This window comes from Chelonoidis abingdonii, chromosome 9 (genome assembly GCF_003597395.2).
Source record: "Chelonoidis abingdonii isolate Lonesome George chromosome 9, CheloAbing_2.0, whole genome shotgun sequence".
In the NCBI taxonomy this organism is placed as follows: Eukaryota; Metazoa; Chordata; order Testudines; family Testudinidae; genus Chelonoidis; species Chelonoidis abingdonii.
Window position 1 is genome coordinate 52,248,199 of NC_133777.1, and position 21,637 is coordinate 52,269,835.

Genomic DNA, 21,637 nt, shown 5'->3' on the forward strand with positions numbered 1-21,637 from the left:
TTGTTTTTAAAAAGAATTTCATGTGTTTTAGAAAGAATTTCAAGCTTTGAAAAGAAATAATCCACATATAGTTAGGAAACACCTGAAAACTAATCTACAAACCTTTCCATAGTGAAGGATAGATCAAAGAGATTTTCCAGGGCAGGAAGTGTCTATGAAAGATCAGTGACTTTCCATGAAAAAGCAGCAAGGATTGATTCAATCTGTGTGAATCATAACAATAATACTTTGCATTTCTCACATGAAGATCAAAGAGCACTTTAGAAATGTTAAATAATCAAGTCTGGTATGATCAATGCAATTATGCATATTATAGACTGGTACTTCTAGGGCATTTAAATGGATTGCCCAAAGTTGCACAGGAAGTCACTACCAGAGTTGGGAAGAAAACTCAGAGACTTGATTCTAAATCCTGTGTTATAACAACTAGACAGCACTCCTTCTACTTAATTAACATCTTACATTAAATAATGCATTTGTAAGAAATCAAAGTCGCCTGAGGGAACAAGCGAAGAGGGGAAAAAACAATGTTTAATTACACCTGGAATGAAAGAATTAGTTTGTCCTGTGAGAGAGCACTGAAAAAAATCCCAATTACTCTAATAATTTAAACAGTAACACATGATCTTTGAGAGGACTACCATCCTACACCATTCCCCAATTTACAGATTATTCAACCCAGATCACACTGGGCTGCTTAACCCCAAAAAATTGATGAACCAAGGCCTAAAAAGGTACTGAAAGGAAATGAATGTATCCTCTCAGGAAATAAAATGTCAGGGTAATTACTTTTAATCTGTAAATGGCCAAGTTATCTGAAAGGCAAGTGGGCAGATCATAGTCTCATAAGAGAACATTTTCTACTGAGAGCAAAATCTGAGAGAGATATAAAGGTTACGGTTACTAGTGCTTTTGTTTGAGAAAAGCACTGCAAATCAACTAAGATTTGGCATAGCAGGGCAAGTGCTCTCTCTCACTTTGTCTCTCATTTAGAAGCAGACTCAAGCGTCTGAGAACCACACTCAGCAACACTGGGCAAGGCAGAACAAATCAAAATGGATAGATGGTCTGGTGGCAGGAATGGTCAGCAGGTCTCATAGGCTGAGGGAGGCTGTGTTTCCCCAAACATCTAGGCATGCCCCACTCATGCTCCACCCACAGCCTCCCTCCTACCATTTCTCCTGTCCCTGTGTCATGGCCCCCACTGGGGCTGGGGCTAGTGCTGGGACTGCACTGGCCACCCGGCACTCTGGGGCTGCAGCCGAGCTGCCTGCTCTCCTGGTGCTCCGGGGCTGGGCCCTTGCTGCTGCCTTCCCAGCGCACCAGGGCTGGGGGTGCTAGTCTGGGGCAGGGGCTGGTGGCCACAGTGGAGGGACTCTGGGCTTCAGTGGGGGGGCAGCAGAGAAGGGACAGGACTGGGGGCTACCCTCCCCCAGCCAGTGGTTCATGTGCTGCCCATGGTGGCAGGAAGACCTCTGTGGTGTGCCCAGCCGAGCCATTCCTTCAGGGGTATTTTGCCTGCCTCTTCCCCAAATGAAAAGTAGCTAGCTGTGATTTCAGCAGCTGCGAGAGCAGGGAGCAGATTCTTTCAAAGCTGCTAATCTGGAAATGGACAGCATAGCAAACTGAAAAGACAGGAAAGAGACAGGAAAGATTGGCTCCATCTTGGAGGAGCTGTGTCATGCAAAAGGATATCTTGTTACTGGTGTGTTAGACTCCATGATTCAGAGGTGATTATACTACAAGATACATGTAACGCTTCAGCTGTAAAATGGCCACTTCTGTACCATATTACCCCATCCAGCATTACACTAGCACACAGGCCTCAAAAGCAGCAGAACCAACACCCTTCCAGGGACTTTTAATTCCCCTGTAAATTGCACAATCTCCTGTTGCACAGCTTCTATCACGTACAATATCACACTGCAGCTTCCCTTCCCAGCCCTATCCCACTGGCTAATGGTATATGCTCTTGGGCATGATGAACAAAGTAAAATTGTTAAAGTAATATTGCCTCATTGTGTCCTTGTGCTTCCCCATCTCTCTGTTTCCAGCTATTGCTTCTTGTCTCATAGTTCGATTGTAAACTCTTTGGGGCAGGTGCTGTCTTTTCTGTTCTGTTTATACAGCATCTAGGGCAGTGGTCCCCAAACTTTTTATGTCGAGCCCCCCTCCTCATGTAATCAGACTGCAGCCTCGGGGCCAGGAGTAGGGGGCCAGGAGCCAAGGCAGGAGCCAGAACTGTGACTGGGGCTGCAGCCGTGGCTAGAGCCAGGGCTGCCCAGAGGGAGGGGCAATTTGCCCCAGGCCCTGGGCCCCGCAGGGGCCCCACGAACCCTGGCCTGGCGGCAGTCCGGGTCTTTGGCCAGCATTTCAGCAGCGAGGGGCCCTTCAGTGCTACCGAAGACGTGGAGTGACTGAAGGGCCCCCCGCTGAAATGCCACTGAAGACCCGGACCACCGCCAGGTGAGTACAAGCACCGCAGCTCCCCCACTTTGCCCCAGGCCCCTGAATCCTCTGGGCGGCCCTGGCCAGAGCCACTGCCAGGGCCCTTGGCTGGGGGCTGAAGCTGGGGCTGAAGCGGAGCTGGGGGAGGAGAGGAGATGAGTGGTACTCCCTCCCTGCCCCCTGGCAGGGCTGGCATGGGCCCTGCTGCACCCCTTGAATGTTCCTCCACACCCCGTGCCCCACAGTTTGGGGACCACTGATCTAAGGTAATGAGGTCCTAGTCCATGGCCCCCCAATACAAATAGTCAATACTCTCAAACAAACAAAAAACCCCCCACAAAGTTAATGGCTTTAGCATTAGCTACTACAAGGCCCTGCTAAACAAAAAGAACAGACTTGCCTCTGCAACTTCAGGTTTAATTTGCCAGACTCTTGTCATACTATGAATAATTGCATACGTCCTCACCAAAAGAAGATATACCTGTTATCCACTTGGTGATAGGCTTAGAATGAGGCTATGTCATCGAAGGTTAAAGGTTCGGCTAATAGATAGATGTTATGGGCTACCTGCATGCAGAAACAAGTAATTTAATAGTGGCACACCTTCAGAAAAGCCTGCTCTTGCTAGGAATCACTGATTAACTATGATGCAACTAGAGTTTCCAGCTGTTTTAGACCTAGTTTTATGGTCCCATGAGGATTCATAACATTAATATATTCTACCAAAAATAAAATTAAATAAAAAATAAAAAAACTCCAGTGTTCTATATCAACTTGTTTCTGTTACTTTTGCAAGTCAAGATGGCTACAAATGACTCTTGTAACATCCTCAAGGTCCAGGAAGAAAGGGTCCTTCACAGCAGATGATCTCTCAATGGGAGGCTTTCCAGGAGTATGGGGGTTAGGTTAGGCCTTGTTTGTAATTACTCCCTATATGAACATGCTAATTCCAGAATAAGATTTTTTTCTGTTTTCGTTTAGGCCGCTTTGGAAGTGGTTTAAACAAACGTGGTATTTGGGTCCTGTGGAATGTAGCCATATTCTGCTTTATGGGATTTCACCCCAACACTTGACAGTTGGGATTCATTTCACGTTCCCACTGGACCTGAACTCACAGACTTTATCATCTGTAACCAAGTCAGCATTTGGAGTTGTTTGGCACAGTCCTCGATGAGCTCTGCAATGCACATGGTTTGGGTTTAGGTTGCAGCCTTTTAGATTGTATTTTAAAGTTATCTTTGATGTGGAGCATATTTTGCTTATTATATTTTAACAGCATCTTGTAATTTTAAGCAACGTAATGGCTCTTTTGATTTGTCCAACTATTTCCTTTGGATTTTGAGCTGCACTTGGTCTCAGCTACTGTGGTATGGACAGAAAAAACACAAGCCTGTGCCTGTTAGAAATTAAAGGCGCTATTGTGATGAGGGATGAATGCTTCTTTTCCTCACTCATGCTCCTTTTGCTAGTTACTTATAACTTGTATTTGGCCTATAAATTGGCTCAGGCCCTGACTCAACCGGGAGGCAGTCCAAGCCCAGCAGTTACAAGCAGGGTAATTTTGGAAAGTTTGAATCCAGATGCATCTAACTTTATGTCACTTTTTGGACATATTAGGCAGTTGCATGGGAATTTTAAGTTTCCCACTTTGGCATTAAATGAGACTAGTCTTGATTTTAGAGCCCTGGAGATGGCCCAGTAAAGATGATCACACTAAGGAAAGAGGACATCTGTCATTCCCCATCCAGTGGATAGCCTGTTCCCTGTTATTACTCCTCTTCCCTTGCCACCTGGGTTAGTGCCGTTGCTGGCTGGGCTCCGCTCTCGCCAGCCTGGGTAGTTCCTCTCTGATAGTAATGCTTTCCTCTGGCTGGCTCCACGATGCCATCCACAGGGCTACTGTGATGTGGCCCATTGGCACTGTCCCCAGCCTCTATGTCAAAGTGTTGCTGCTCTACCCAAGGGTTTGGGAGAATTGCTTCTCATGGCCTGCAGCAATACCACCTGCTGTGGGTTGTTGAAAGGAGCCGCCAAACATAAAACAAGGGTCTCACCTGTAGCTCCAAATTCCCACAACCATCCGTTGAAAAAATAGGACTTTGGTCACTTTACATAAATGTAGTATGCACCAAGGATCTTCATTTAAAGAAAATAGGTACATCCCTAGAAGTAAATTGGCTATGGTGCTGGCACTATAATGCTCTTCCTCTGAAAAATACTCCCACCCTAGCAGTGATATTAAATACAACATTGCATGCAACATATTTCACAAGGCAGTTGTTGCATCTGTTTAGTGACAGCAGGGCTGGCTCCAGGCACCAGCAAAGGAAGCAGGTGCTTGGGGTGGCCAAGAGAAAGGGGCAGGACATTCGGGTCTTTGGCGGCAATTCCTTCAGTCCCTCTCTTCCCTTTTGAGCTGCTGCCAAAGTGCCGCTGAAGAGGAAGAGAGGGATTGAAAGGACCCTCCGCAGAATCGCCGCCGAAGAACAAAGTGGCACAACTGAGCTGCCACTGAAGTGCTGCTGCCGCTGATTGGCCCTTTTTTTTTTTTTTTTCTGCCGCTTGGGGCAGCAAAATGCTGGAGCCTGCCCTGAGTGACAGAATATGTCCAGTGTTCCCAATGCATCGCACCATGTGCTGTGGCACTGTCATACACGGTGGTGTTTGGTGCTTGCTCACATTAGAGAGAATAGGGACTTAGTTGTCATCTGAGTTTTCCTCTTTCATCATGTGTGTACATAAAGAATGGCTGGACAAGTGAATGAAAATGACCAAAAAGCAGTAGTATGAAGTGTACAGTCACAGCCAGGGTGAGTTACATAAAACAATTGTATGCAGTTTTTAAAGAGGAAAAAAATAAAGCAGAGTTATGCACAGGTCTAGATTCTCTGGACACAGCGAAAGTATCAATAGATGGCAGTTAGTGGGAGGTAGGAGTGAAATATGAGATGGCTTTTCATTCAGGCCACAGGATCCTTGTTCTTTTAATTTGGTAATTTTTAAAGTAAGATATTTCCCACACACACTCACTCTCTGCACACCCTCAAACAGTATCAAATCCCCAGCTTGTCTTCAGTAAGTTGACCTCAAACCGTTATGCTGCCTGATATGGTATTTTACAGTTCATGAAGAATGCAGTGAAGCATTGCACCTTCCCAGCTCTAGCCAGTGGTACTTTAAGTGATAGTGGGAAGAAACCAGAGGCTGTTTAAGAAATGCTGGGTTTTGAAGGTGTAGCTACAGTCTGTTCTGTTACCCCACACATAACAACGAAGGGAGAATTCAGTCCATCAGCTAGTTTATTTTCAGCATTTTGGTTTTTAAAATGAAAAATAAAGTGTAGTTTGAAATATGAAGACATGGTGGTCTGAGAGTTTATTCAAGGGTTTGTGCAGAAATTAGAATAAAATTTCATAGCCTAAGATCCTCAGGTACAAAAAGAGAGACAAACTGGGTCTCAAAAGCATTCATAGCATGACACCAGGAAATAGGTTTCTTCTCAAGGGGTTTATGGAGCATGAGGACTTCCTGCGCATTGAAACTCAGAGCAATAGTGAGATAAATGGAGCTACCCATTAGAGGAATTTCACTAGGAAACCAGCTGCACAATCATTTCTGCTAAAATGCCTGATCAGCAGCAGATTGATACTCAGTTTTAAGAAGTTTCACCGCTGATGTATGATGACCATTAAGTTGGGAAAGTTCTATCTGTGCATAAAGTGTAATGTTTAGTCATCTGAGATTCTGAAAGCATAATTTTGGCCCAAAACCAAAACTTTGTAGATCACAGGTAGCTTTCATAGTTAAAAAATGAGTTTCCAGACTCTGAAATGTTCAAATAACATTGTACACAGTTAGAACAGTTTCAGCTTTACTTTCAGAGTACATCAGAGATAAACACTATTTAAAACTAAATACCTGATCTACTGAAGATAGTGCTTGGTAGCCATAATATTGTTGTCCATCCTCGAACAGACTATAGCTATGAAAACTTTGCCTTTGATTACCAAATGAAAAGCTCCTTTATGAACAAGAAAGGAAGGAGTAGGAGGGAAGGGCTGTTAGCTCAATGTAAAGTGTTTATCTTACAGAACAAGGAACGTGTTGCCCTGCACATCTCTGCCAAAGGATGCATATGTGCAATCAGCAGTCAGAATTTCTTAAAGCAAAGTGAGTCAGGGGAAGAAGATTTATACCTCATTACAAAACCATTCACCTACCCCTCCGACCATTTTTTCCCTTCCTCACACACTCATTCCTGCAAATTGAAAAATCTCCTTTTCAGCTTCACAAAAGCTATTCCCTGTTTTAACTTTTTGTGGGCCCGGAGCCAAACATATTTGTGGGCCCCTATGGGGCAATGGAGCATGGCATGGGGAGGATTGGTCCCTGGAGCAAGGGCACTATTTACAAACTGGCAGTTGCCAGTTGCACAATGGTCCCCCTGGCCCTGTGCTGCCAGCGTGCCCCTTCCCCTTGGAGTGGGCCCATACCGTGCCACACAGCCACCCCACCCAACACTGGAACACACTCCCGGACCCGCTTTGCACAGCACACACACCCCAGACCCTGCCACAAATGCACAACGCCCTGCACAACACCCTTGCCCAGCGCCCCCCTGCCCAAAGCCCCACCACAACTGCCCCGCACCCCACACAGAACCCCCACTCCCTAGTGCCCCAGCACACATAGGTCTTCCGCACCCCCTCACAGCCCAGCACCACCACCACCACCCTGGCCCTCCAGAGACCCACTCCCCCATGCCCTGCCTGGCCGCACTCACCAGCCTTGCTGGGAAGTGGCTGTGTATGCTGGGCTGAGCCAGCAATGCAGTCAGGGCTGGTCCCAGGGCCGAGAATCGCTTCGGCCCCTCAGGAAGGGCGCAATCAGCCAGGCCAGGGCCTGCCCTGGCTGGGCTCCCTCAGGACCCACTTGCCTGGAGGGGCCCAGCCAAGCTCCCCTCACTGTCTCCCACATCAACTGTCTGAGACTGGGCAGGCTTCTGTACCAGTCACAGGCAGCTCAGCTTCAGGGAGACAGGTAGGGCCCTATACGTGGTGGGAAGCAGAGACTGCCCGGAGCCAGAGGTGCACTGGGGTCTGGCAAGGGGGGCAGAGAGAAGCCAGCAGGTGGGGTCAGGGGGTGAAGAGGAGCCCTCGTCTGGCAGACAGGCAGGCCAAGAGGAGCAAGTGGTGGGCGGGGGGGGAGCTAGTGGACTGGCAGGGTCTCAGGGCACAGTGCAAGCAGAGCAGGCTGGGGCCCCTTCTGAGCATTGGCCCAGTTCCATGGCACCATTGTAAACCTGACACTGCTGAGGCCACCTTACCAAAAAGTCTATGCAGGCTGGACACATTGTTTAAGATGCAGCGTTTCTTAAAGCTTTTTGTTGCTTTGGGGGAGGAGAAAGTGCTTCTATTGCTTTTACCCTGGGAAATTTTACCCCCATGCAGATATTTGATCTAGAAAGGTTGTTCAAGGTGGGTGAAAGTGAGATGGTTCATATTCAGATCTAAAGGCTCGTCTACACTGGCAAAGTAACTGCACCAGCAGTTACAGTGGCGCTCAGAGAGCGCTGAAGGGAAACCGATGTTGTATGTTCACACTGACAGCTGCCTGAGCAATAGCCTGTTTACACTTGTAGCGCTATTCAGAGCGGTGCACTCTAGGCAGTTATCCCACAAAGCTCCTCTTCCTCTTTTGCCACTAAGACTTGTGGGAAAGCGGAGGGTTCCAATGACCTGTGATGCACTGTTTCACATCCCAGCAATCCCTATGCTTCATTCCCCATTCAATTGTTTGTGTACTGAGCGCTCTGCCTCTCTCAGGCTGCAGAAATGGATCCTGAACTGCAGACCAGTATGCTGCTCGCTCTGACCAACATGTCACGAGTGGCAGTGGAGTTATTCCTTAAACTACAAAATGCAAGAGGAGTGTGACACTGATCTTGCCCTGCATAGTAGTTATGACATGAGATTGTTTGTGGCATTCACAGAGCTGCTGACCACAATGGAACGCCGCTTTTGGGCTCAGGAAACAAGCACTGTGTGGTGGGATCATATTGTGATGCACGTCTGGGATGATGAGCAATGGCTGCAGAACTTTCAGATGAGGAAAGTCACTTCCATGGGACTATGTGCTGAGCTCGCCTCCATCCTGCGGCGCAAGGACACAGGAACGAGAGCTGCTCAGTCGCTGGAGAAGTGCATGACAATTGCACTGTGGAATCTGGCTACTCCAGCCTGCTATTGATCAGTCGCTAGCCAGTTCAGAATGGGGAAATCAACTGTTGGAGTCGTCTTGATGGAAGTGTGCAGGACCATTAATTGCATACTGCTCCGAAAGACCGTGACTCTGGGCAATGTGAGTGAAATTGTAGATGGCTTTGCACAAATGGGCTTCTCTAACTGTGGAGGAGCAATAGATGCCAGAATTGGAATGTGTGTGCCACCTGACCATCTAGCTACTGAGTATATTAATTGCAAGGGGTATTTCTCAATGGTTCTGCAGGCACTTGTGGATCACGTGGGCATTTCACAGACATTAAAGCAGGTTGGTCCGGAAAGGTGCATGACACGCATCTTTCGGAACACTGGCCTGTTCAAGAAGCTGTAAGCAGGGACTTTCTTCCCGGATCAGAAGTTCACCGTAGGGAAAGTCAAAATGCCCATTGTGATCCTGGGAGACCCCACCTACCCCTTAATGCCGTGTCTTCTGAAGCCATACACGAGGCAACTTGACAGCAGCAAGGAGCAGTTCAACAACAGGCTGAGCAAGTGCAGAATGACTGTTGAGTGTGCATTTGGCTGTTCAAAAGCCCACTGGCAATGCTTGTAAGGGAAGCTGGACATGGCTGATGACAATATTTGTATGCTTATAGCTTCATGCTGTATGTTCCATAATATTTGTGAAAGGAAGGGTGAAAACTTCACTCAGGGCTGGACTGCAGAGGCTCAGTGCCTGGAGGCTGAGTTTGAACAGCCAGAGACCAGGGCTGTTAGAGGGGCACAGTGCGGATGTCATAAATATAAAGGAAAGAGTAGCATAAAATCCTTCCTTGGCAACTGTACTGAATCGCTTTACCTGTAAGAAGTTAAGAAGCTCAAATAACCTGGTTGGCACCTGACCAGAAGGACCAATAAGGAAAGAAGATACTTTCAAATCTGGGTGGGGGAGGTTTTGTTTGTGCTCTCTTTGTTCCCCCTCCGGATGGAGAGAGAGACCAGGCAGGTACATCTCCTGAGAACCTACCTGAAACGATCCATCTAAGATTACAAAAATTGTAAGTAAGGTAAGGAAATGCATTAGGTTATCTTTTGGTTTAGCATGTGAATTTTCCCTGTGCTAAGAGGTCGTTTTATTCCTGCTTTTGTAACCATGAATTTGAGTCCAGAGGGGAGTCCTCTGTGTTTTAAATCTTTTTATTAACCTGTAAACTTACCTGATTTTGCAGGTGTGATTCTTTTACTTTCTTCTTTATAATAAAGTTCTTATTTTAAGAACCTGATTGCTTTTAGTGTCCTAAAGATAAAGGGTCTGGTCTATAGTTACATTAAAGGCAATTGGTTGGTATATTATTCTCAAACCTCCCCAGGAAAGGGAGTGAAGGGGCTTGGGGGGATATTTGGGGGGAATAGGGATTCGAAGTGACCCATCCCTAAATTTCTGTTTAAATTACTTTGGTGGTGGCAGCAATACTGTCCAGAGACAAGGAAAGGAATTTGTGCCTTGGGGAAGTTTTTAACCTAAGCTGGTAGAATATAAGCTTAGGAGGTCTTTCATGTAGGTTCCCACATCTGTACCCAGAGTTCAGAGTGGGGAGGGAACTCAGACAGTGGGCCCATAAGGATCAGAAATGCCTTGAGTCAGCAATTTGAAGCTGAAAGCCACTAATATATGCTCATGATTGCAAGGACTGTAATGCTAGGAGGTGATCCGTGCACATGATGCAAGAAGGCGGCTTAATATAATTGTATGTTGCTTTGCAGGGCTCTTTTTGCTTTCACTTAATAAAGATTGCTTTCAAACCAACACAATTCTTTTATTAAAGGACAACAACCAGAGGAGAGAGTCAAACAAAAAAATTCATCAGCAGGGAGGGGGATGGGAGGGTCTCAAGAGGAGGAGGGGTCCTGGGATAGCTACAGATTTGTGTATGTCCAGGGATCATACCCAACCTTCTCCTTTGGAGTTCAGTGCAGAGGGTGCTGTACTTCAGCAGGGCCAAACTGCAGAGGGAAGGGTGTTGAGTGCAGTGGGTAGTGGAAGTCCGCACTGCTGGACTGTGAGGAGGGAGGAGTGGAATGCTGCTGGTAGAGAGTGGAGCCAGGAGGTTGATAACAGTGTGTTGATGATGTCTGTGTGGCGCATGGGAAAGAGTTTTGTGACAGTGGTTGCAAGGGAGGATGGGCATGGAGCTGCTTGGTTGGAAGAACTAGTATTGCCTGGAGTGTGTCCACTTGGTGCTCTATAAAGTTTAAGAGCTGCTACGTGGCTTCTTTCTCATGTGCGGCATTCTTCTTTCGGTCTCTCTTCTCGCTGTCTCATCACTCCTTCAATTCTGTTTCTCGGCGGCAGAGTGCATCATAACCTCATGGAGAAAGTACTCCTTAGTTCTTCTTGGCCGCTTTCTATTTCTGTGCAGCTGTTTTGCTGCCGATAACAAAGAGGGAGGTTGGGCTCCCAAAGTCATCTCTGTGAAGTTTAAATGCAACATTTTACAGAAGCAGTATTGTTTGCAAAACAGACAACACTGAATCGGTGCTTTAAAACACAGCCAGTACACACAAACCTGTCACTAATTGGCTGACCCCAGGCAAGCACACATGAGCCACAAGACCCCCAAAATGGTGAGTAGCCACAGGGACAGGGTAAATCACACTTCCTAGACCCTGCTGTACACTGGCCACATGGCTCTTGGGGACAGCCAGCACTGTAGGTGGACCCTGATAATCACAGAATATCAGGGTTGGAAGGGACATCAGGAGGTCATCTAGTCCAACCCCCTGCTCAAAGCAGGACCAATCCCCAGACACAGCTTTAGCCTAGTTCTCTAAATACCCACCTTAAGGACTGAACTTACAACCCTGGAGTTAGCAGGCCAATGCTCAAACCATAATCATTCCTGTTTCCACACTTTTCACAGGATGTGATCATTATGGAAGATATCTCGCCGCTGAGGATGACCAGGGAATCAAGGGAGGTCTTCTCCAAGCCTGCATCTTCCGCCCTGGCCCCTATGCGGCTTGCCTGTGTGCAGCAATGGTTCCCCCCACCCCACCCCCGTGATGGCACAGTGGCATGGGAAAGTTACTGTTAATGGGGCAAGAAACAAAGCAGCTCTGCTGAGGAACCTGCAGCAGTGGATTGCCCAGTAAATCCATGAGAATTTCCTGGAGATCTCTGACGGAGATTCCTGTGAAGTGAGGGAGTCTATCAACAGCCTGTTCCGCCACTCAGACTAGGCATGCGGTGGGAGACAAGCCTGCTTTCTGCAACCCTCCTGCCCCAACAACTCTCTTCAGCAATTCACAAATTCAGATCCACTTACCAGGGGCCTCCTCTCCTCTTTGTGCTTCACCAAGCTCCAACTGCTGTGTGGTGATGCTCTGTACCTCAAGAGAAAACCCTGCACCCCCATGTTCATCTTTATAAAATGACTGTGTGGTAACCAATGCAAAGTTTGTCATGTTGGGTGTCTTCGGAAGGCTCATGATGCACTGAGCATGGTTGTTATAGTGACGTTATAGTAATTGTTACAGTAATGTTATAATAAGGTTATAGGTTTTATAGTTCTGAGGCTGAAAATGTATCCTCATGGCTTAAAGCAAGCCCATGCAAAAACTCTCCAATAACAGAGAGACAGTTCACATCTCATCAGAGCACGGATGGGACAAACCCAGCCCAGCCTCACAGGAACAATGGACACTGGCTCATGCAGCAACAAAAGAATCAGTTAGACCTCGAGGGAGTCATCCCCTTCCTTTGGTCAGTTTGGAACTGTGATGACGTAATGTTCACCTGACTCTGAAGGTTGGGGGGCGGGGGGAAGCAAAGAGAAAAGAAAGGACTGTGATGGGGAAAGGCCAGATGGCTACAGTAAAGTAGTGGGAGATAGATATATTAGCCACAGGCTAAACAAATCCCTGTGACCAGGATAAGCAAATGGCAGCTGCTCCAGGTCAATTAAGACACCTGGGGCCAATTAAGATCTTTCCATAAGGCAAGGAAGACAGTGACTGGGACACTTGAAGCCATTCAGGAGCTGGCTGAAACTAGTTAAAAGTCTCCCAGTTAGTCAGGTGGGAGAGTGTCAGGAGCTGTAGGAGGAAGCCATGCTGTGGGAGAAACAGAGCAGTGCAAACCATATCAGGCACAAGGAAGGAGGCCCTGAGGTAAGGGTGAAGTAGATATTGAGGAAGTGGGGGCTACTGTGGGGAAGTGGCCCAGGGAATTGTACACATCCTCTTTCCAAAAGGTCAGCTACCATAGATGATACTATTAGGGTCCCTGGGCTGGAGCTCAGAGTAGAAGGTGAGCCCGAGCTCTCCCTTTTTCTCCCCCCGAATTAATCATTCAGACTGGGAGACAACAGAGACTGTGCAAGGGACAGTAGCTTCTCCTCACCTCCCTTGCTGGCTTATGATCAAAATGGCTCAGTAGGCTGTGATCCTTGCCTCTAGAGAGAGAAGGGCTATGTGGAGGGTCTTAGTGACCCTCTGAGACTAGTGAAATCTGCCAGGAAGGATGGGACCCACAGAGACAAGGACAGAGCTTTGTCACAGGACATGATAAAAGGGAGAGACATTTTGCCATGCTCTCGCTCTTCCTCCTACATCTACAGACACCACCACCACCAACTGATTGAAGAGCAGATCAAAAGAGAGAGCCTGGCTGAAGAGCAATCAGCCTTTGGTGAGAAGAATCTAAGTTTGTAAAGACATTGAAAGTGTTAAGATAAGTTTAGAATGCGTTTTGCTTTTATTTCAATTGACCAAATTTGACTTGTTATGCTTTGACTTATAATCACTTAAACCTACCTTTATAGTTAATAAATCTGTTTGTTTATTCTACCTGAAGTGGTGCATTTGGTTTGAAGCATGTCAGAGACTCCCCTTGGGATAACAAGTCTGGTACATATCAATTTCTTTGTTAAATTGACAAACTTATATAAGCTTGCAGCATCAGTGGGCATAACTGGACACTGCAAGATGGAGGTTCCTAGGGTTGTTTCTGGGACCCGAGATATTGACTAATGTCATTCAGTTGTAAGTAGCTGGGAGCAGCTTACATGTCAGAGGCTGTGTGTCAACAGCCCAGAAGTGGGGCTTCTCACAGCAGAGCAGGATGGCTGGCTCCCAGAGTCAAGGATTGGAGTGGCATAGCAGATCACTGGTCCAGACAACACCAGAGGGGAACGTCACACTGGCTAGGCTCCTCTGGGGTAGAAAAGAGCTCCTGGCTGCATGCATCTCTAGCTTCCGAGTCATTCTCTGCCTCTGGGTCCGCCCTCTGCATATCCTCATCCAAGATTTCCTCCTCCTGGCTTGGTCCACTCTCGACTGGCATGCGAGCCAACGAAATATCCACAGGGGTCTTCACAGGGGAGGTGAGGTCGCCACCAAGTATTGAGTCCAACTGTTTGTAGAACCGGCAACTTGTGGGTGCAGCACCGGAGCAGTGGTTTGCCTCCCGGGCCTTGTGGTAGGCATTCTGCAGCTCCTTCACTTTGAACCTGCACTGCAATGTGTCCCAGCCATGGCCCTTTTCTGTCATGCATCATGAAATCTGTCCATAGGTATCATAATTCCTACAGCTGGAGCACAGGTAGGACAGGACAGCCGCCTCGCCCCCAAATACTAATGAGGTCCAGCAGCTCGGAATTGCTCCAAGTGGGGGATCACCTGGTGCATGGAGCAGGCATGGCCACCTGGAAAGATGCGCTGAGACCACTGCTTGCACCACCGAGCAAACAGGACGGAGACTTTCAAATTTGCAAAAGAATTTACGAGGTGGGGATGACAGTTGGTCATCTGAGGGCAGAGCAATAGAATTCATGACCAGAGGGGTGAGAACAGGCATTGTGGGACAGCTCCTGGAGGCCAATTGTAGCACTGTAATCACCATGGTGTCTATGCTGGGACCATGGCACTGTAGCCCCGACACAGAAAGCTGTATGCCTCTAGTTGGGGTGGTTTTTTTAGAGTGCTGCAACTGCGCAGTTTCTGTGCACTAAGTGGCTTGGCAGTGTGTACATCTCGGGATTTACAGTGCAGAAACCTGCCAGTGTAGACAGTGTCCCAACATTTGAGATCCAGGGTTTTTGCTCAGGTCCATCTCTGATTACAGGGTTTTAGGACTATGGTTCATATTTAGTTGGGCACCTCTGGCCATTCATACTGGCAAAATCCTGTAGCTGAAGAAATCAAATCCTATCGAGCTTCAAGGACCTCCCAAAATAAATTCTGGGTAAGGAGCTGAGACCCAGTTTAGAAAGGCACTTAGTGCTGACTCAAAAATAGTTCTTCCTCTCTGTTACATTTCAAAGATAAGCTGACACACACTAAGCAAGAAGGTAATGCACCATACAGTGCAAAACTGGAAGGGCCTGAGCATAGCTCAAGTTATATCAGTTGATAAAGAATAAATTTAAGAGATAGATCTAGCAACATACTCTGTGTGTAATGATCACCACAAGCTCTCTGTACAACACACTCATTTATCTGCAGCATGGCCAACATCCCAAAGCACTGTGGAAACAAACTGATATACTGATAGGGGTTCTATAACATTCAGAGAAAACAGGGAAGTAAAGAATTATGCTGTATCTAGCTGAAATTGTGGAGGAGTTTTTGGAGGGAGAATATAAATTACCCAAGTTGAAATTTGGCCACAAAGCTAAATTAATCCCTCTCTATATTAATTCTATACTGTACTCTTATAGGGGCTGATCCAATGCCCAAATGAGGTCAATATCAGTGTTTCCAGGATTTAAACTTGCTTTGGATTAGACCCATAGAGAACGTAACCCCTGTGGATACATTTCTCCCCAATATTCTGAAACTTCCCAATGCACCTTGTATTATAAATTCCTGTACAATAACAGGAGAAGAGATTGAGCTGCAAAATTCAGATACAGCCTTTGAACCCTCAATGTTTGGAAGATATTTGGATTTTAAGTTTTTGTTTGGGTTATAAGAGAGGTAAGGCAGCTGTAAAATATGGCTCCAGAAGAACATCTCCAATGCCAACTGGAATTCCGAGGGAACGAGGGATGGTGTTTGGAACCAAGCTTAATTTAGATGCAGTCTCGTTTCAGTGCTGTACTGTTGCAAGAAATGTACCTTGAAGAATCAAAATGAGGGTAACACTTTTGATAAAATTACAGTGAAGTAAGACATTAAGATGACTAAATATAGTTCAGCTGTGATATTTAGATAGTCAGAATGAGGACTCCCACTGACTAATCCGCCAAGAGCACGCAGTCACTCAGAATCCAAATCAGACCATTCATTGGCTTGGCATGATGTCCCTGCTGAGGTTGGTTTCTTTCTCTCATACACACACTTAGCTTTGTTTTATCTGATATATGACATTTGGTAAGTTGTCTCATATTTTAATTAACTGATTTCATTATTGGAGAGAAGCATTAGATGAGCACAGATCCAAATTTAGCTCTTGCTCTCTCTATTGCAGAACACATATTTCACATGCAGCACACAATGGATACCTACAGTTTGTAATATGTGTGAGCAACCACTTTCCCCAACCTGCTCCGTAAATATAAGTCTGCACACTGTGCAAAGTCCAAATTTACCTTCCTGCCAGAAATTTGGCTTTAGTAACAAAGGAAAACAACAAGAAGAGAACAAAGGTTAGCTTAGATGTTCTCCCAGGCTTCTTTGCTCCTAGATCTCCTCCTTTAGGACTACTCAACCCACAACCTAGATCATCTCCTTCTGGACAGCCACTCCCATCTCCCTTTACACGACTAATGAACCATCTTGCCTCAGTGAGTCAGCAGAATACACTTAACCCTTCTATAGCAAGATCAACACCTGTTAGAGGGTGGAGTATCTCAGGTAGACACTGTTGCCCTGTTACAACATAATATATTTGCATGGGGGAATGCCATGAAGGAACAGCATGTGAAAAGCTCTGCATACAAGACAAATCCTACCCTACCTCCTCAGTTGAAGAGTGTCTTGCTTGAAGTGAAACCAAGGGAGGTCCTATTGCATAAGGAGTGGGGAAGATCTGGGGTGATCCTATTCTGTGTTCATAGAATATCAGAGTTGGAAGAGACCTCAGGAGTGCATCTAGTCCAATCCCCTGCACAAAGCAGGACCAATCCCCAATTTTTTTTTGCCCCAGATCCCTAAATGGTCCCCTCAAGGATTGAGCTCACAACCCTGGGTTTGAGTAGGCTAATGATCAAGCCACTGAGCTATCCCTCCCCCCAATATAGCTCTACAACAGCTCCTGGGATGCTGCTGTGCATTGGGAGTTTGTACTGGAAGTAGGCCAAGGAATCTGCCACAATGCAATCTACCAGCCAGGTGTGCTTGTGTGGGGTGCAACTAACGCAGCAACAACTCCAACCCCAAGGCAGCCTATGGGGGGTGGGGAAGGATCCCCCACAGCAATCTTGAGGATACAGTTTAACTGCACAGGCTGTGCACTGGGAATGGCATGTGGGGTAAGATGGTTTCATAAAAACCCATCCTATGTCATCATCCTTGCATTGTTAACAGAGCAGAGGAGAACAGCTGTGAAATCTGAGAAGGGAGGAGCTGCATTCAGACTATGCTCCCTTTCCCAACTCCCTGCATTCTCTCACCAATTGGCTCCCAGCATGCTTACTAATAAGGGCCACATACTTCATCTCGATAACAGACTTGGCACCCGCTCTTGTATTTAAACATCAGAGTGCAGGGTGGGCATCAGCTTTCAGCTCAGCTGGATCACAACTGCAGCATTCTGTGCAGCGTCCCAGAGCCACGCGCTGTGGGACTAATTGTTTCTCCACACTTTTCTCCTGATAAGTTACATCAGAATCAAATTATTACATTTGTTTAGAGGACAATTTTATGGTAACCTCAAATTCACTCTGTACCAAGAGGCCCTGTAGGAAAGCTTCCCAGAGCAGGGCCAGACTTCCTCAGGAGAAATACAAGCATAGTGGAGCTCTGGCAGGAGATTTCAAAGCAATACATATCAGTTTGAGGGGAGTCTTTAAACATTTTGAAAGCTGCTTTTACCACATAGAAAAACCTGGAGCAATAATTTACTGATCATTGACTTATGCGGGGTCTGGGTGGCTCAGGGGTTAGGGCCTTGTACTAGATCATCCCATATTTTTCTTTTGGGTCACTGGTTCCAGTCTGCCCCAGGATGGTATTGACAATTTGATATCTATTCAGGGGCTACGTGAAATGAATTGGCATCTCTCTCACTGTTTCTTAGTGAACAGCCACGCAGATAACAAAACATCAGGAGTGAAGGAGAAGGAAGACTGAACTATCTGCTCAACCACAGAGGAACTGACTTCAGAGAAGGGTTTGCTGCATTGTTGGGGTAGCATGGGGGAAGGCTGCACTGCCACCCTTTTTGCTAATGATCTGTTTGTTCCGGAAACAGATAAAATCTTCCAGGGCTGTCAACCCAGCTTCTCACAGAAAGGCTATACATATACTTAACTACTTTAAAGAGACAAAAACAGTGGAATGGAAGTGAGGTGCCAGCCTTAGCTAGACATCCAGGGGTGAGCCAGGCTTAGCATTCTCACATCTGGTTATCAGTATCCTGCTGGTTTTGTCTCTAATGTAAATTTCTGTCTCATCTACAGAGCACACATATGCATTACTGTACAGAACAGCACCCTCTCGTGGGATAAAGCAAGTTAGCATCACCTCTCTCTCTCGACTTCCTTTTTTTGATGAGGGAAAACACACTGACTAAACCAAGCCCTGATTAAAAAGTGACTGGAAGGGCTGGTCTGCACTAGGGGAGGGGATCGATCTAAGATACACAACTTCAGCTATGTGAATAACGTAGCTGAAGTCGAAGTATCTTAGATCAAGTTACCTACTGTCCTCACGGCGCGGGATCAATGTCCGCGGCTCCCCGTCGACTCCGCTACCGCTGTTCGTGTTGGTGGAGTTCCGAAGTCGACAGGAGCGCGTTCAGGGATCTATATATCGCATCTAGATGAGACGCGATATATCGATCCCTGAGAAATCAATTGCTACCCGCCGATACAGCCGGTAGTGAAGACGTACCCGGAGTGAGAGGTGTCATAGGGAAATGTAGGCAGAACAGGTCACAAAAAGCAGGGGGAACGAGAGGAGTTAGACGCACCTGATTACAGATATAAATGAGAAAAAAAATGAGATGCTGCCACCAAAACTCACTTCCTGCATCAACAGCAACAACAGTGGGCTGGTCTACACGAGAGGTGGGTGTCGATCTAAGATATGCAACTGCAACTATGGGAATAGCATAGCTGAAGTTGAAGTATCTTAGATCGATTTACCTTGGATCCTCACGGCACAGGATCGATGTCCGCGGCTCCCCCGTCGACTCCGCTACCGCCGCTCGCTCCGGTGGAGTTCTGGAGTGGACGCGAAGCGTGTTTGGGGATCGATATATCACGTCTAGATGAGACTCAATATATTGATCCCCGATAAATCAATCGCTATCCGCCAATAGGGCGGGTAGTCTGGATGTACCGAGAGAGACAAGGTGGTCTTTAATTGGACCAACTTCTGCTGATGAGAAAGATATGCTTTCAAGCTTACACAGAGCTTGTCTTTACGCGTGCGCGCGCGCGCACACACACTCTCCCTGTCCCTCACTGCTGCAAAAACCTTACAATCTTAGCACATAATGAGGTTACTAAGAAGATCAATTCATTAAGATATTTGAGGTGCTAAAATGCCAAGGTGATGGGAGTCATCAAATATCTGGAGAGAAAGGTGCCTAAACATTTCAGTGCAGCTCAGGCTCCATTGGGCAAGACTGTCTCAGCTACAAAAGTTTCCAATTTATGTAGACAGGATGCAGAATCATCCCCAGTGTACAGATAGGAGAACTGAGGCATAGAGAGATCGTGAAACTTGCCCCATACTTAGAAAACACATTATTTAAATTCTTTGTTCCCTGTGAAAGCATGGCGAATGTATTACAGCATTGCATGGAGCTGTTATAGGTTATTAGGCATGGCCAGGCAAGCTCATACTGAAGAGGTTTGTTGCTATCATAGATTTCATATGGTTTCCCTGACCAGAGTGGACTTCTGAGAACCACACTACAGGGCTTGGCTATACAGTAAAATCAGTTACAAAAGTGAGTTGTTATAACCTTTATGGATGAGACTTGAGCAACAATTCTGAGATGCCCAGAGGGGTAAGCCTGGTTATAATGTGATTAGGTCAGACCCAGGCATATTATAACATGGCCAAAGGTACCTTGCTGGGTTGCTGCAATGGCCCCCTGACATAGTATATTTTGCAGGCCATAGACAGGTTCATAGATTACCTGGGGAGGGTAGTTGAATACTCTAGTTCAGAGCACAATTGCAATAATTTTATGCTTTTAACTACAAAACCCAACAATTGTCCATAATAGCTCTAGGTGCTCATGTTAATCCATCCAGAAGAGCTCTTAGTGAGGAACCCCTCCCTTATCCACATTAGTTTGTTTAAAAAGATGCATCAAGCTTGGTATCAGTCTTATAGTGCGGACAGGTAGTAAGCTAGTGTGCGAGCTCAAAAAGCCCTGCACTATATAGGTTTGTATAATGGACCTGCCATGGAAACAGAGGGCAAAGTTCGCCTCCTTTGTCCACAGCACAGATTGGAGCAGAGTTTTGCCTTGGGTCTGGGCAAACAATGAAAAAAGTTAAAAAAAAACCAAACAACCCAAACCTGTGCGGAAGAAAACCTCTCTCTTGCAGCTATATAACTGCATATTACATATTCTCCTGCAAACGTAGGTTAAACCTAAAGTTTCAGCACCTGCGTGTAGTATTTTTCCTTTTTATATGATGAAGTTTTATGAACAAATTGATGAAACCAGAGTGAACTCCTCTCCCCACCCATACCCCCCTTTGTTAAGGTGAAGTTAAGGTTGCAGGCCCATATCAGTAATGCAAGTGTACATAAAACCTTTAAAAAATGTTAGAGTAACAAATTCAAACACTAGAAACCCAGGTAACAAAGAGTTAATGTTGTATTTCACAAGAAAGGCATACAAATTATCTTAAATTCCCCCCTAGAAATGCCAGCCTACCCTCCTCTCTATTTTATCAGCGGAGTACTGAAGAACAGCAGTTTAATAATCTGTCCCATAAAGACATGACTCCAGTGCTACAGCATAGGGCTTTGGCATCACACGACCTTTTAGTGTCAGAACTCCAACAGCCTGAATTAAGATATAGCATAGGAGCCCTCTTCAGATACAAAATTTGTAACCGCATCCATCCACAATTTGCAAACATGGTCTGCAGATATAAAACAGATATCCGCAGATTTGCAGGGATTTATATATGAGGTATACATGGAGGCATATTAGCTCTGTTTCTAATGGTACTTGGACAACTGGCTGCCATACAGAACCACAGGGTCCAATTTTGTGAGATGTTGAATATCCCTGTTACGGGAGTGCTCTATAAAAATATCTGCATACACCTAAAAAGTTAATAGATAAGGTTCAGCAGATGACACCCAAGACTATGCAATATTGTTCCTGGGCATTGTAGGACCAGTACCATTTTTTATCATGCTTTGCCAAGCGCTTCTTGTGTGCCACAATTAACACACACTGTGTATCACGAGATCAGGCCCACAAGGAAGGTCAGTGAAGGATTTTTCAGAGGTGAGATCTGAGGCTTTGTTTGAATTTAACCCTGCACTGCCTGCATGTCCAATGCCTGAGGTTTGTTTTTTTTATTTAAATGGACATTCTTAAAAGACACTCATACCCCAATCTGGGCCTATGACCTCAAGGAAGGTTTTTTTGTGAGGTAGTTTCCTCAGTTAAATTGTACCACTCCTATCCTTAGAGAGGATCCAGTTTCCTATGGACCTTATGGGGTGTACAGGAATAGGCAGTGATGAGCTGCCAAAATACTAACAACTGGTTCCCTCCTTCTCACCCCATGAGGGGGTCATGTCCCCCCAGGACTCCTGCC

At 46.2% G+C, this 21,637-nt stretch overlaps 1 long non-coding RNA gene across 2 annotated transcripts; it reads left to right on the forward strand.

Moving 5' to 3' along the window:
- The first annotated feature begins 9,602 nt into the window (after positions 1 to 9,602).
- LOC142047269 (uncharacterized) lies at positions 9,603 to 13,517 on the forward strand. Of its 2 annotated transcripts, none has more exons than XR_012656459.1 (2): positions 9,603 to 9,736; positions 11,591 to 13,517. It is a non-coding gene; the product is annotated as an uncharacterized LOC142047269 (long non-coding RNA). The 2 variants fall into 2 exon arrangements; XR_012656460.1 differs by having other exon boundaries at positions 9,603 to 9,727.
- The last annotated feature ends 8,120 nt before the right edge of the window (positions 13,518 to 21,637 follow it).